The sequence below is a fragment of the Canis aureus genome, chromosome 20 (genome assembly GCF_053574225.1).
Source record: "Canis aureus isolate CA01 chromosome 20, VMU_Caureus_v.1.0, whole genome shotgun sequence".
Classification (NCBI taxonomy): domain Eukaryota; kingdom Metazoa; phylum Chordata; class Mammalia; order Carnivora; family Canidae; genus Canis; species Canis aureus.
The window spans coordinates 16326368-16337636 of record NC_135630.1 but is presented as its reverse complement, the minus strand read 5'-3'; the positions used below and the strand labels follow the sequence as shown (position 1 = coordinate 16337636).

General features: G+C 32.6%; 1 long non-coding RNA gene across 2 annotated transcripts in view; it reads left to right on the top strand.

Moving 5' to 3' along the window:
- The first annotated feature begins 965 nt into the window (after positions 1 to 965).
- LOC144291494 (uncharacterized) overlaps positions 966 to 11269 on the top strand; it is a 57490-nt gene continuing 47186 nt past the window's right edge. For both annotated transcript variants that reach the window (XR_013358779.1, XR_013358778.1), the window contains exons 1-3: positions 966 to 1172; positions 1457 to 1492; positions 2947 to 2991. This is a non-coding gene — a long non-coding RNA (uncharacterized LOC144291494). The remainder of the gene's footprint in view (positions 1173 to 1456; positions 1493 to 2946; positions 2992 to 11269) is intronic.

Sequence of the window (11269 nt, the reverse complement as noted above, 5' to 3'; positions counted from 1 at the left end):
ATGTGGAATGCCAGATGATGACAATCTTCATTGCTGCTAACAACTAACACAAAATCCAGGTCAAGCATCAGTTTTTGTTACGAAGATACGAGCAACTTAAGAACAAATCAGCCAGTATTTTTTTAGTCTACATTGCATTATCTATTTAATCATCATTTTAACAATATTAATCAAAGTAAGAAAAGAATCCAGCTATACAGCATAGATGAATGCCATAGCATCGGAATGTTACATGCTCAGACTTCAACATATATAGCTCAAAAGATGTGTCATGTTTTATCCCCTTGAATAATAATCAGCTTCACCTGCTAAGGGCTATCTTTTATGAGTCTCACAATTCATCATTTGCTCCCTTGTACGTACCAAACATGTTTTTATCATCATAAATCTGAAGGAACTTAGTCACTCAGTAAATCACTTAAGAGTCAAAAAACTTTCTCATATCTAATTCTGTTGCCACTGCCTTGGCTTAAAATCATATCCCATATGATGTAAATAATACCAAAGACATTTTCTGTTGAATCTAAAGTTTTGGAAAGAGAGGCTGACTTAATTAATCGATCATTGTTTTGCTAATTCCAAGGAGTATGTGATCTTTAGGAAGTCATTTAACGTTTTTTTAAGAATATTTCATCAAGGATATAATAATGATACTTTATTGGGTATTTGTGAAGATGAAGCTAGGTAACATTAATTCAGGTAGATCTGCATGTAAACAGTTCACAATGTTGACTATTATTAATGTTATGTTTCTAATAGAAAATATGATTAATGGTGTCTAAAATATTTCAGAAGATACATATGATGGTAAATGGGAGAACATAGATGTAATTGAGCAGTGAGTTTCAAATGCAGGTCCTGACTAGGGAGCTATGATAAGCATGGAGCCCAAGACGGGGCTCAATATGCCCCAGGATCATGACCTAAGCTGAAATCAAGAGTCACTCACTTAAGGACTGAGCCTCCCAGGCACATACTCCCTCTTAGCTGTTTTCTAATAGATATGCCTGTATGGTTCCACCAAACACTGTTACATAGTGACATCATCATACTTACTGCAAGAGAAAGTATGAAGTGTATCCTTTAATACTGAAAAATCAGAACTCTCCAGAATTTTTATTACTATTGAAGAGGAAACGGATTGAAGACATAACATGCCAATCTCTACAAAAGTGAGATATAATCTTTCAGCTTTTATTAAATACCTACTGTGTTGTATCCTGTTGCATCCTGTGATCCCTTACCTATGAAGGAAATTCCTAGCTTAATCTGAGACCCATTAACAGATGGTTCAACCTGCAAGAAACTAGATTTATAATGTCTTTAAAGACTAACACAATTAAACCGAAATAGAACATTCTAGAGGATTGCCTACTTAAAGTACGAAATCTTTTTATTTAATTTTGAATGATCAAATTAATAAATATATTGAGAATCTTTGTTTTGTTTTTAATAGCAAGACCTCTTACTAAACACTATGGAAGAATAAAAGGTAAATACCCGGAAATGTCAACATTAACTGCAGTTAATTAAAAAAGATATGTGGGGGGTACCTGGCTGGCTCAGTTGGTGAAGCATGTGACTTATCTCAGGCTTGTGAGTTCAAGCCCCATGCTGGGCATAGAGATTCCTTTAAAAAAATTAATAATGGTAACAATTAAAAAATGTGGGAAATAATTAATAGGTAAGACATTTAAGTTAGTCAGGGAAGTATAGTCCCATAAATAGATATTCCAATGTCTTTTTTTATTTTATTGGATTTTTATACTGATTTTAGTAAAATATAGATTTGAATTTTAGCTTTTTAAAAAGCATGTGCTAATTGCCTATTAGTCTTTGCCTTGACCTGACTTTAGTCCATTGAAGAGTATAAAGACTAGGGCATCTGGAAACTCACTAGAATCTCAAGTTCTCTGTCTTTTTTTCTTCCTCCTTCCCTCCCTCTCTTCTTTCCTTCCTTCAGTTCTTTCCTTCCCTTTTTCCCTCCTTCTTTCTTTTCTTCTGTCCCCTCTCTCCTTCTCTCATTCCTCGTATCCTTTCTCTCTCCCATTACATTTATTTCTTCTTATAATTAATTTTAACTATCCATAAAGAGAAACATATTTTTAAAATTTACACACCTTTAAACCTCAATGCCATTTATCTTTGTTAAAGATACTTAATGAGCTAGAATGTTGTTAAAATGTGTGTCAGCTATATGTGATTTATCCATTTTTTTAAACAAATAAATGTGCATTCCTAGTAACTATATCACTTGAGGAATGACTATAACTTTCAGGGATATGACATGAGTGGGTGAAAAACTATTGTGGCTTTGGCCACAGATAATTTACAGTGAGTGTTTGAAGGACTGACTTCCAATGAAATATTCTTTTGTAAAAGAAGCAAGTCTCTACTGCCTTTATAGTAACCAATTAACATATGTGACTCTGGAATCCTCTCAAAGTATATGTGACAAAGCTCTGTAGAATTATGTGGGACATTCTTTCACTTGGAAATGCCATTCACCTTTGATATTCTAGAATTTTTGTTATGTTTGATTAATAGGGTCTTAATCCTCATGAGAATTTGTCAGAAATCTCAAAATACCTTGCCTGTCATAATCCCATATTACTGCTTCATTACGGATAACTGTCTAAATCAGTGGGATAGCTCAACAGAGTCTGGTTTGATGCTCTCTATATTTATATAATGAGTTGAACTATTTAAACAAACTTTATAAAGTTTGGCAGTTGGGTCTAAGTGTATTGATTAGCCTTATATTCAGCAGTTCTTGGCATTTTAATACTAAGAGAACAATGTGTTTTTCTTTTTTGAAATGTATATTAACTGATTATTAAAAGAAATCTTTTAGCAAAATTTACCTAAATGCAAAAACTTCAAAATACTTCTCAATACTTTGATGTGACCTCTTCCGTTTTCTCCTTGTGTTTTGATTTGCATTAGGAAAATGTGGTATACATCCTCTCAACAGTGGCCTATGAATGAAAGGTCAGTCTTGTAGTGGAGAGTATGCTTAGACTATGATAAAAGAAACTTTTGGGTTTAGATACAGGCTTTGGTCTTTACTAGTCAAATGATTGGGCACATTTCTTTACCTATACAATGAAAATAATAATAATCTCCACCTGATAATGAATTTTTTATAAAAAATAGCATACTTAAAATTTTCATCATAGTATCGAAAATACAGTGAACACAAGAGATGTTTGCTATTATAGTTGCTATCTTTAATGGATGTAATAATATTAATAGTGGTGGGAGTAGCAGTAATAGTATTAATGTCTATGGTAATAGTAGTAGTAGTAGTAGTAGTAGTAGTATGAAAATTCCTTCACAGAAGCTCATAATTTGGTCAGTTCCTTGCAAAAAGGTATTTTCTACCTAATTCTAGAATTTGAAGTGTTAAAAACTATGTATTTTAAAATTCTCAACTTTTCTCAATTAATGCTAATCTTTGAAATCTGGTAACACATAATATTTTAGATGACACAGAAAGATAACTTGTATGAAATTCAACCATGGCATATACTTCTATTTTTGTGTGTATAAAATATATTAATTCTGCAAAAACATTTATGCTAACTTTTTTGTATCTATAAATGACAAGTTCCTGAGTAAAATTTTATTATATATTTGATGCTTTGTAACGTATCTTTATTCCTAAACCAAGCAATTCTTTTGATAAGCAACCATTGGAGTCGAAAAACGACACTTAATTCTTTTGATGAGCAACCATTGGAGTTGAAAAATGACACTTAAATTATGTATCAAAGGCTCCAAGCTGTACCTGTCTATCCTCATTTCAATGATGCCTTTCTGTTTTAAAATTCTTCTTTTGGGGGAGTAACTCTCCTCTTTCCCAATTTAGTGTAATATATTAAAATATCAAATATAATTCTATCATTGTTTCATAAGTAAACATCTCTATTACAAATATTCCTTGGTGTTTCACCATATTAGATTATCTGTTGAATCACAAATTATGTTCCAATTTCAAAATATCAATTCTAAGCTTGTTTAATGCTTAACATCTTCCAGCAACTTAAAACAAATTCTATACCCCTAGCGCCTTCTTTTTTGATGAATAGTGGAGCATATTTTCTGCTCTCAACCCCTTAACAGCTGTCTGGTGTTCTTTCCATCTCCACTCTAAGTTAAAACGCAGTTATAAATCCTTTTAATGGGTGTACTGTAGCCTTGATTTTACATTCTAACCAAGATGTTTTATGGCATGTCTGGGAATATACACCTTTCCAAATTCTTTGCCAAATATTAATTAGTAATTTTATAGCAGGGTTTCAAGGACCAAGGGAATACACTTTTAAAAAGAAATATTAAGGGGCCTCTGTCATATTTTGGGTTTTAACTCTACAATGAGTACTAAAACGAACATTCTATTTTCACCCTAAGGAAGTAAGGAGCATGTTGCACTTCTGGCAAAATTGCAGCCGTAGCCTCTCCACTTCCATTCTCTTCCCACATTTACCACATATCCTCTTAATTCTTTCTCTTGTGAATCTACCTTTAAGCATTTTACTACCTAGCTTCAAATCAGAACATTTTAGCAAAACTAAATGCATGCCACTTCAGCACTACATTTTTTGAGTGATAAAATTTTGTTTTGCCCCATGAAATCCTCCCAGAGTCTTTGCCTTCTACTCTTCCCTCCTACATGATGGGGTCACCTCCAAATTATTCTCCTTCCACCATGAGAAGGGGGTGTTCTCATTATTATTCTTTCTTATAAATCCTTGCCTGTTTTTATCAAGGAATATAATAAATTTTTGTTTTTATCGCTAGATTCTGATATCTAAGGGGAAATTCTTGATCAGTGTTGCCTATATTAGAATTACTAAGAGTTAATATAATACATAGGCCATAGTAGCCACATGTATGGAGTGACTGAACAAATTACTCCAGTTGTTATTGCATATCAATTTTTTTTTACTAACATCTTCCTTTCTTTTGTAAGGAAATATTAGCTTTCCTATTTATATCTGAGTTTAGAACTAATTCCTTAAATCCATATTTGTGAAATTTCTTTTAAAAACTATAATGATATTTTCACCTTTATCATATGCTATAAATCTAGTGTTTGATTGACTATGATTCCTAAAGGTATCTTCAACATAATATGTTTAAAACATGCTAAAAATGTTCTCGATTTGAGGTACCTGGGTGGCTCAATCGGTTAAGGGTTAAGTGTCAGCCTTCGGCTCAGGTCGTGATCCCAGGGTCCTGGGATTGAGCCCCTGCTCAGCAGAAAGTCTTCTTCTCCTTCTCCCTCTGTCCCTCCATGCCCCTACTTGTGCACACACACACACACTCTCTCTCTCTCTTTCTCTCAAATTAATAAATAAAATTATATGTAATTGATTCTTTAATCTCCAAAAGCTATTGCTTCCCTAGACTGCCTCATTTAAGTAACTGTCATTTCTTTTCACCCAGTTGTTCATGTGAAAAGCTTTAGAATGATCATGTTGAACTCATGTTTTCACTTTATTTATCCAATCCATCAAAAAATACTGGTGACTTTTCTTAAAATAAAGCCCATGTGTGCTTACATGTTTTTATTTTTGTTTTCCTGTACATCTAATATCTTAGTAAAAGCAAATATGAAATCTCCCATGGAGAGCTGCTTAGCTTCTAACTCGTTGTATGCTTCAAACTCTCACACAACTGACTCCTGATAGTTTTCCCACAGCAGCCGGAGTGAATCCTTTAAAACTTATGATTGTGTTAATTTTTCTAATTCTCATCATTCCACACATAGAATATCCTTGCTAACTTATACATTTAGGAATAGTCTTACACATATGGTGAGAAAACAATTATTATTGTTTTGTTACTGTTTTTTAGTTTGCAGAGAATTTACCACGATAAACATACCATGAAAATGGTATGATTCTATACTTGTACAAAAATGACTGCCTCATTCATTATAAGATGTGTAGTTTTACTCTGGACTTGCATTTTTTTTCTCTAATTCAATCTCCTTACCTACTTAAATGTTTTATATGTTTTGAGAAGGAAGTGAATTAGGATGTTACATACATAGTATTAGAAATTTCATGCACTTTATCATTGAGAAAGGTCTTGTCCACTTCAAGCTTTCACTCTCTGGTATTTATTTATGCACCGAATTACCTTGAAATTTTCCCTGTCTTATGGAATAATTTGCTGAAAGGTGTTTTTGCATAAGTTGAAGGTTTTGTGGTCTTGGAAAGGCCTAATTTAATGTAATTCTATTATATTCAGCAGAATGTTCTTCATCCATGTACCATAATGCAGGAAATGGATTTGAGTTGTATACCTATAGTTTCTCAAATATGTTACTCAAAACATGGGTTCTGAAGAATCAGAAATGGTTATATGAGCAAATTATTTTGGCATACATCACATTAAATAAGTTAAGTCATGTGCTCAAGAGTATGATTATATCATGATGTTATTATTTGTTCACATGCTGGTGGAATAGTATTCTTCGAAATACGCTATTTGACTCAAAAGGCAACTGTAGAAATAAAGGTAATGAATGATTAGAAATTTCAGCAAAAAAAAAAAAAAAAAAAAAAAAAAAAAAAAAAAGAAATTTCAGCAAAATTCTGAGGAGGAAAGCAAAACAAAACCAAATCTCTCGAAGAATGATGCATAGGAAATAGGGCTGTGTTTGATGGGTTTGTTCTTGCATTATTATGACCCTTCTTCTAAATCATCTCCTTTCATGTTAAACTTTACATAACTGAATTGAAACTTTTGCTATGGTAGCTGTTAGTGAATATCTAGCCATTGTAGAACATAAAATTGAGTAGCATTAAACACAAAACAAAACAAAAAAACATGGACAGCCCGGGTGGTTCAGTGGTTTAGAGTCACCTTCAGCCCAGGGTGTGATTCTGGAGACTCGGGATCCAGTCCCATGTCAGGCTCCTGTTATGGAGCCTGCTTCTCCCTCTACCTGTGTCACTGCCTCTCTCTTTCTCTGTGTCTCTCATGAATAAATCAATAAAATCTTAAAAAATGAATGAGTAGATATCACAGCTTCCATCTTTGGTGAGGATTTACACACATACACACATGGTATTAATACTACTTAGTATTTAGTAATAGGGGTACTAATCTAGTTAATAGCACCAATGCTAATAATAACAGTATTCTGTGGACATTAATAGTATGCAATATGTTATATGAAGTAGAAGCGTTAACATAATTGGGTGAGCTTATTTGGAGACACCATCACAAAGAAAGTTTAACTTAGGTGAGGAAATAAGAAGCATCTCCATATGAAAATTACAAAATGTACAGTGTCAGTTGATGATATCAAGGAATGTGCATGGTGCAAGAAATAATTTTCAAAAAGTTCTAGAACACATGGGTACAAATGGCATGACCCATCACATAAACGTAGTCATGACAAAATATATTCATCTTTTAACCTATGTTTATTGAGTTTTCAGTATGCATAAAGGTCTATGTTAAGTGCTCTGATGCCTCAATAAACAAAGAGAGCTGTAGGGAAAGAATTTAAACAACTTTTTACACAATTTTTAATATAACTATAATTTAAGGAATTACACAATTTTTCATAGAACTATAATTTGAGGAAAGATGGTTTTGTATAATAAGTTTTCTTTTATATGAATTTTAAAGTATACACTTTTTAGTATAAAATATAGCATGAATGGTAAATATATGGCATTAAGGATGTTGAATGTAGAAGTGAGGTTGTTTGGCTGTGACATGTGTCACCCCATTGATCACCAGGGTTGAATCAGCTGATTGGGCTGGCTAAGTGGGTGTCCCCTTCTTCTCTCACACCTCTGTGTGTGTCTCTCCCAAAGTTTTGCACTGGGTGGAAGAGGAAGATCTTCCCTGATAGAAGAGGACCATTTTTTGGTCAATGGTATACAGTAGCCATGTTTTCATGATAGAACCTCCAAACAAGTTCTAAGGGTCCATTTGTAGGACAAAGTAGGGCAGTCAAGCCTCCAAGACTCCAGACATACCCAAATGAAGTGCTGCATGTGTCAGTCTGCCTTTAAAAAGTATTAAATGCTTTATTGCAGTATTTTATGTCTTCTATCAATATCTGTGATCAAATATTCTAGTATGATATTAAATTAGACAGAATTTTTCACAGGAAGTTTAATCAAGATTTTATTTTTAGTCTTTCAGGCATTAAGATATTTTCCCCACTTAGTAAAACTGTGTCTTTGCTTTGGCAGTTAGTCAGCTCATGATTTATTATATATCTGAACAACATGAAATATAACAATACTGCTTTTATCTTTTACACATTTTTTTTAACTTTTCAAAGCTATATGTGCACTATAGGATGAAGGCAAGAAATATTTCTTTTTTCAATTCCAAAATCAAAGCTAATTCAGTGGGTTTTCCTCTTCCTCTGAGACGAAATAGAAATGTGTTCTGATTGTCATGGGATCCTATAATAATATTTTCTTCACCTAGCTGTGAAAAATTATTTAGCATCGTGTTATCCACTGAATGCTGTTTCTCTCAAATGTCATATTTTATAGCCCTAATCCCCAGGGTAACTATATTTCAGGATGGGCTTTTAAGGAGGTAATTAAGGCCAAATGAGGTCATAGATACTGGTCTGTTTGGACTGGTGTTCTTATAAAAAGAGGAAGAGACACTGACAATCTATCTACACATGTATAAAGAAAAGATCATGTGAAGACATAAAGAGAAGGTGGTTATCTACAATCCAGAAAGAGAGGCCTCATCAGATACCAATCTTGACAGCATCTTGATCTTGGACTTTTACCTTCCAGAACTGTGAGATAATAAATTTATCTTGTTTGAGCCACCTAATTTGAGATATTCTGTTAAGACAACCCTAACCAACAAAAATAGGAAGTCATTTAGTTAATCAGGTACTTTAAATATTTGATTTGAGATGACTATTAAGTTGAGCTACCTTTTGAATGGATAAATATTCAATATACCCTTAGTTTTTGTCAAAATATCCCCAAATTTTATATATATATATATATATATATATATATATATATATATATATATATGAATGTGTTTTCTCCATTGGACATGTAATAGGTTCCTTAAATTATCATATTCTTCTCATAAGTAATGGAAATTAAAGTACTGTGTTTCTTTTTAAATTTTGCTGATCTATAGTCCATAAGAGATGTTAATATATTAAAGAGTTTTTATCATGTAGCACAGTTCAAATACTGTGATTTTAAATACACTTATGCAGGAACAACTAATAACTAATAATTAAAAGAAATCACATGCAACTCTTAAAACAGTTTCTTAATTGCAACTCATTAAACTAAATTGCAGCATATTATCTCTATTATAATATCCAAAATAGAATTTTGTAATGGTCTTTCTGTCATTCTTCCATGCATTTTAATATTAATATATAATATCTGATATTAAAGTAACTTTTATAATCAGGTAGGCTTTATGTTATAAATCATACCATCTAAGTTGTTTTTATATCTCAGAAATTATTGGTAGCATAATAGTTGAATTTTCAGCCAATATTAATAGCTCATTCAAGGTTTTAAGAGCCAAAGGAGATAAATAGTTTTTATCATTTCCATAGGCTCTTTTAAATCAACTTTTATGTGTAATAATTTATGCTACAGTACTTTAATATGCTATATTGCTAAGAAAAGAAATGATTCTACTAAAAAATTACGAAATAAAAATGCCATACTAAAATGCATCCATATCTCCCATTACAAGTGAACTCTCAGGCATTTAAATGGAAATCACAAATATTCTGATATAACTCTATTTTGTGAGTTGTCTAGACTACTCTAAGTCTAGTAAACACATATTGAACTTACTATTTATCCTAAATACCAATAAAATTATGCAATGAATAGGGAAGTTGTAGATGCACATTTACATGTAGAAGCTATTATCTCTTACTGAGTTTATATGTGTTATGACTATGGAAAGCCAGTATTGACTGCTGAGAAAGTAATCAAGCAATGGAAAGAGGAGACTCCATCAAACAAAGAATGCAAATTTTGAATGAGTTTTTAATTGTCTTAGATAATTTAATAAGTGAGCACAGTGGCTCATGCATATAAAGGCAGTCTTTGCCCACACTTTCTATCTCTGCTTACAAGTTTTCTCGGGATAAAGATGATATTTTTTAGTTTGTTGAGGGTTGGATGTTTTATTGCAAATCTTAACATAACTGATATCATCCTTAGTGTTAATGTTTTTGTAAAACTCCAACTGCTCGTTATATCATGATATAATCATTTCATAATGTTTTATGATAACCTTTCAATTTTGTCTTTTACTTCTCCAAGGAAATAGGATTAATTTGATGTGAACTTTTTTCCCTTATAATCCTTCCCAACCCCACATATATCCAATTAATCCCTGATCTTTACCACAAAGATCATATTATGGAGACAAATGTTGTTTTGTCATTAACTTAACCTTCATCAATTCTTTGTATTCTGAGTTTTTGGTGTGTGCGTTTGTGTGTGTGTGTGTGTGCGTGTGTGTGCTAGAAAACCCAGTCAGATATCTATTTTTTAAAAAACAAACACATAAAAGTAAACTAAAAATGCTTTCCTTGCTTTGTCACTTTAATTAAATCTTTTGCTTTCCATTCACCTATAGCTGGTTACTCTCCAGAGAGAGCCAGTGCTCTCTCTTACCTTCCCTTACCATTTTCTTTTCCAACTACTACAGTGTCTTCCATGCCATCACATGTATGAAACTACTATGGGCAAATTTACCAAGTGGAAAATTCTGCCTTTATTTTATATTTATCTTGAGGCATTTGATATAGTTAATCATTTTCTCCTTGTTGAAACACAAAACTTCTAATATTTACATGATGTCTCTCTCTTACCTTCTGCCTCAGTTTACTCACCTTCTGCCAGTCCTTTTATTTTTATATTTTATTGCTTCTTTCTCTGCTGACTAAAGCAATGTTGTTCTCCAGAGTTCTAGCCTTAATTCTCTTGGCTTAACACTTTCTCTGAGAGATTCAATTAGTTCCAGCCCACAGCTTTAGCTTCTAATTATTGCCTGTCTACTCTCGTTACCCTTGACTAAGTCACCATCATCACACACCTGGAGTACTCAAATATTCTACTCCTCACTTGTCTTTCATATTTCACATTAATTCCTTCTCAGATTTCTATACACAATAGCCAGGAACGTTTTTTTAAAACTATAACTCAGATCAGAACAAACACTTGCTTGAAATACTCATGTAGATACTAAACATAGACTCCAGCCA